Source organism: Indicator indicator, chromosome 17 (assembly GCF_027791375.1).
Source record: "Indicator indicator isolate 239-I01 chromosome 17, UM_Iind_1.1, whole genome shotgun sequence".
NCBI classification, from domain to species: Eukaryota; Metazoa; Chordata; class Aves; order Piciformes; family Indicatoridae; genus Indicator; species Indicator indicator.
Window position 1 is genome coordinate 13,398,164 of NC_072026.1, and position 6,136 is coordinate 13,404,299.

The window sequence follows — 6,136 nt, forward strand, 5'->3', positions numbered from 1 at the left end:
CATGCAGTAGACTGCTGCTTTTCAGACTATTATGTCAACTTATAGTCAGATTAAAATGTACCTTTGACAGAGTCTTCCAAAGTCTCTGTGTTATGATCTAAAAACTATATATTCCTAAACTGCTTTATTAACTTGGTCCCAGCAACTGAAATTTTCTTCCATTAAATTTCAACTATGAATGTCAGACTCTTGGAAAAGGATAACATGGATTAGCTTTCCCCTCTCCAAAAGCTACTTTGATACATGAATTTCAGAAGTCCAGGTATGGAAAATGGAATCCAATTTGACTGATTTAATCCAATTTAAAATAAAGCACAATTTAGCAAGATTTGGTCTGCGTGTCAGAAATCTTTCCTTATGAGGGAGAACCGGGGCCTGGACAGAATCTGCTAAATAGAACCTATGAGAACAGCAGAGCTTGCAGGGCTCCATCAAGAATTAAAAGAACATGGGTACACCTCAAACTGTAGCTTTATTAACATACAGGTGATGAGGCAGGCTACAATTAACATTTCAGGCTAAACAAGACAACTACTACTAGCACCCTAACAGAAATCAATTAATAGGTTGTTGGGGTTTTAGTAGGAATGCAAACATCTGCAGCTGTGTTGTAGCTACTATCAACAGCATTTAATGTAACGTAAGATTAAGAGATCTGCAGATACTGAAAATAACATCACATTAATTTTGTAAATTACATCTATAGAATAAAATTATTGAATGCTAAACTATGCTCAGACTTGTCCAGAGCAAAGATTATTCTGCACTTTTTTTTATGGAAAAAGGGAATGCTCCATTCTTTTCAAAATATACATGCTTATGCTGCTCTATTTAACCTCATCATTCTCAATTGCTCAAAAGTCACACCTCAGCTAGGAAGGGTACCATTTTACTTCCCTAAGCTCCAGTTCTCCAAAATGAAGGTTTATTGGGTTTTATTACAAATCTTACAGTTAATTCAGTCTGGATCTTTCAGTTAATCCAGAGCAGCAGTCAAGCATGTATTAAAAAAAAAAAAAAAAAGCCAGCCACAGAGCTAAGACTAGTTAGGAAACTTCAGTGCACACCCATGATGAGACACAGTGCTACACGTTCAAATAAACCCCATGGAGAACTCCTACTGCTCTGCTCCTTCCAACAAAAAGCATATGACCAGAGACAATGACTTGGCTGAAAAGCAGACTTGAACTAACACAAGCAGTGTAACACCACGAGACAGCACCACAGCTTTACTGCAGCTGAACAGCAGATTTTTCAGTAGTTCTGTGGGTGAAAAACTGATCACTGATCAAGAACTGACCAATGTAGAACAACAGGAGAGGACTGGGCTCTCATTTACTCAAATTCTTTAGCCAATGACCAATACTATAAAAAAGTATTTAATTTAACTTTTCCATTCATTTAAATTGTCTGTACATTGATTTTATACATTATATTTAAGCTATTAGCAGTTTGTGTAACACTAAAAAACTACAAAATTTTCAGAGTGTTTCCTGTTGTTACTATAACAGACACAAAGAACTAAAGATCATATGTTCACACACTGATTTGCTTACCACTTCCTAATTAAATCTCTACTGACTCATGATCTCTATCAATACCTATTTATTGAAATCATCTCATCTTTCCACTGCTCTTCTCCACTCTTTCTTACTGCATCTGGGCAATAGTGAATTGAACTGAGGTCTCTGGGTCTGCTGTCCCTTTATTTCCCATAGCTGAAGTGATGGGGACCTGTTCCTATTATCAGCTAATCACTGATGAGATGCAAATTAATTATTATAAATTATTAAATTACTATAAATTATTAAACAGGTATTTCACAATATCCAGTTCACATTTTATTACTAATTATATATTAAAACCCAGCTAATTTGTAAACATTTGTGTCAATTTAAAAATCTATTTTGACCAAAATCACTTATAATTCTTAACAGACAGCAGTTGAAAAAAAAAAACTAAGACCCAAAAACTTAGGGCTTTTTCCTTTGATCACAGTCACATAACTGACACAGACACACACACAGACAGAGAGGTTTACTTACAAGGTATCTAACAGTGATGGCTGAGGTTTTTTCAGTGTTAATTGTATCTATATTAAAACAGGAAAAAAAAAAAGTATTAGAGGTTGAGAATGGTTTTTGCCTTGCAGAAAGGAGGAGATTTTAGAATCTAACGCTCCTGAAGAAGAACAACCTAAGAGTTTAGACAGAGGTGGCACAGGTTACCCATAAAGCAGAAGAATTATTCTACCACTGGAAAAAATCAAGCTTGCACACTATAGTGTACAGATAAAGATGAAGCTACCCCAAGGAAGTGGAATTTTTATGGGAACCCTCACCATTTAAACATGTTCTTAATAAAGCTATAAACAGAAGCTTAATTTTAGTTGACAAAACCGGGCAGGAAAAAGACCTTCACGTTCCATATGGTCCATTCTTCTGCCTCAGGGCAGAGAAACAATACCTTTATTATTCTTGATGGCTAAGTATCAGTAAGAAACTCAGTACTATCCATAGTATACACTACCCATAAGAGTCATAAAGAACATGAAGTAATTTGGGTACTAAGGTAAGAGGGGAGTTTACAGAACAAAAGCATGGGTTCAGAGGCAGTGAGGCTTCACTGGTGCCATGACTAACCTCAAAAAAAACCACATGCCTATATGTAGCTAAACAGATAAGGCTTCAAAACGTCTACTGCATAATCATTCTCTTGAACTACCAGAGTTTGTATATAGAAAATAGACTTCACCTATTTATATTTTATTAACTTTCCCTGTAAGTCTAAGATTCTAACCAAAGTACCAGTTTTTATGGACAGAAACTTAAACATCCCTTTCAAAATTCTCCTACAAACATTTTCCCTTGGAATATGAAATAAAAGACACAACAATATTTCTGGTGTTACTGGCACCTGCATGTGGCTGTATAGGATTTTGATCCATAACAGAATCATCCCTATTTTTTGCCAAATAAATACTGATCCTATTTCAAATACAATGCATTGCAGACTGACATACCAAGCATACACAATTCCATTCCATACCAGTGCTGTTTGGGTAGAAGCCAAACTTAGCTCTTCAAATTACACCTTATGCCTTCATGTCTTATTGATGTTTAATTAGACTTTAAGAAAAAGGATGAGATACAACGTTCACATCAATGAACCATCAAGGATACCCTCAAGGCAAGTCAAGTACGTATTACTAAAGCGTAACAGTTCTGTTCTCAGTGAACTTCCTCTTTCCTCACAAATCAAAGGAAATGTAGCTCTCGTGAAAAAATTCAGTGAAGAAATAAAACTACGCGATACCATATTTAGAATATGTAATATTTTATACTGACTTAAAAAGTTCATTGTTTCTCTTAATGTGCAAAGTAACTAGCCAATTTAGATGCTTATCTATTTTGGAAGCAGCAGAGCATCCAGTTCTTGATGTAGGACATTCACATTCCCATAACAGCAACAATGTGTGTCAGGCGTGACTACAATCTAAAAAAAAACCCAACCCAACCAGATGTAGTTTCTCCACTAGACAGCTGTGTTTTCAGCATCTCCAAAGGATTTTCCTCAGGTGGGTAAGTTTCTAGCAACTTTTTAAATGGTACATCTCTAGACTAGAGTTCATTCATCATTTGCAATGGTGTTACACCTCACTCATGAGGTACTACTTTCCTTATTACTATCATATACTGAGTGTTAAAAAATTCTGTAGTCCAAGCTTACTATAAAAAACAACCAATGTGAATGCTCATACAAGCACTGACACTGTATCTTGTGGACTGCCACATATGGAAGGGATGTTCTTTGAGTGCAATCTGATGTTGATATCCTCACAATTAAAAGCTTCAATGACAGATAAGATGCAAAACTTCATTCTTGTCCTGGAATAGAAGAGACACCTCTCTTTATAATTTTTCATGACTTCAACTTAAAATTTAAGAGACAACTGGCAATTATTTTTTTTTTTTTTTAAATATAGAAAAATAGCTTGTAAATAGTTAAAAAAGCTTAAGAAAGAGCAAAGTGTGGGGGGGGAACAGGGAGAAGGTTGACACCTCTGGAAGAGGCTGTTGAGGAGCAAGAAATGCCCCAAACTTCTCTGCATTTAACTATTCATAAGGAACAGCATCAACTTACCCAGCACTTGCCTACACTACTAGAATTTCTAAGTGTAACTCAAAACCCAAAGAAATAACTGTAGCTAGGAATTTTATCCTTTGCAGTTTAATTTTAATAAGGCAGGAAATTATTATCTTCTCTAGGAAAGGCTTTAATTAGCCCAAGCCCAAAATACTGTGAAGGTTTAATATTGAAATTATATGGGTAACAGCATTTATTGTCCTACCTCCTGTTAAAAAGCTTCCCAGGGATCCAATTTACTGTGTAACAGCATGAGTAGAAGAAAACATACTTCAAACATTAATTGCAACTTTTAAAACTGGCATTAGGCAGGAAAAGGGTAGTGGTTTAATTTGTGAATAAAATCTGGAATCTGCAAAGCAAGAAGTTGTTTAGTTTAAAAACAACACCAGAGGAAGTCCTGGTTCCCCTGCAACGGAGCTCTTGCCAACTTCAAATGTAGACGCAATTCTGGGTTTATCGTAAGTACTCAGGATTGACTCCTTTCAGGAAGTTCTGAACTCTCCCCAAACAATCCAGTATGAATAAGTAACAACTGTTTCCAGAACTTCTCCAGCATTCAGGCTGATCTAAGCATTTTGGAAACAACAGTAAGCATTTATAGCTAAGTAAGTGGAAAAGTGGTTCTACACGGTGGAAAAAAAATTGAGTTGACCTGAATAAGTGCATTGGTTATCTGTTAACAGTCACCTTCTGGAAGGGAATTTAATCACTATCTCCTAGTCCTGAATTTGTTCCGGGACCAGAACTGAAAGAGCCTGGGATTTCAAAAAACTTACAGAAAGACTGAGAAATGTCACATTGCCAGGTCTCCCAGATTTATACCTGTCACACACAAGAATGAGAGAACATTTCTACAGATGAGAAGACTGTGATTAAACAGCTGTAAGAGAAGAGTCTTGTGGCTAATTGCAACTCTTTTGAAATTAGAAAGATTAAAAGAGGAAAAACTAAGGGAAATTATTCAGTTTTTATATCATATTCTTTTGAAAACAAACTCCAATATTAATGCAAGTTACTCATTGTAGAAAAAAGAAAAGCACACAAGGTCCCATTTTTGTTCCTTTCTCATAGGCAGATATTTTCCCCTTACACAATGTTGTACATCAAAGGGCAATGGAAACTCCAGAGGTAAGCTAATCAAACATCAACAGGTTTCAGAAGTACTTCTGTGCTCTATTAGTGCAATAGTAGCTCAAAGCAAGAGCTCTCAGACTCTGAGGCTAGGTCTGCACAGTGTAAATACTGGTACCTATGTCCCAGCAAGAGGGGATCCTCAGTCAGATATAGATACATTGGATCCTGATATAAGTCCAGGGACCCTGTTTAAATACATTTTTCCTGTTTGAAAAAGGAAAAACACAGGTAGTGTTACAAAAATCTTTCTCCTGCTGCTTAAAAAGTAGTTAATACAGTGTTTACAAACATCCTTTCTATTCACTAGTTCTGTTTTACTGCCTCAGAACATTCATTCACTTACAGTCAATCACAAAAAAAAATTGTAATAAATACCACACATTGCTGCAACAAGTGGTGTACTGGAAACCACACCAGCTGCTGACCTGGTACTTCTCAATTATCTAACAGACTGGTGTGAAAGTCTCTCTTCTAATTTTGTTATCAGAAGGGAAAGCGAGTATTTGGTGAAAGGGTAAGAGCTGTTTGTGTGCCCCAAAGGCAGAAAACATAAAAGGCAAAGGCAAGATTCCACAACTGAAAACTGTCTATTGAAAATACACTGAACTGGGAAAGCACTTCCTCTAGATGTACCTTTGTTACTTTTGCCTCACGCAATTCTACCCAGAATCCACAATGAATACCTGAGGCACATTCTCTCCAACACTTCCTCTCTCACAAGCCTGTACTGTGCTGGTTATGCTGTGTTCTCATCAAAAGGGCACACAAGGTTTCGAGTCAATCCAATTTATGCTACAGTACTGGGAATGCCAGCAGTCACTATAGCCAGAAGCAAACACAGCCGTTTTCACAC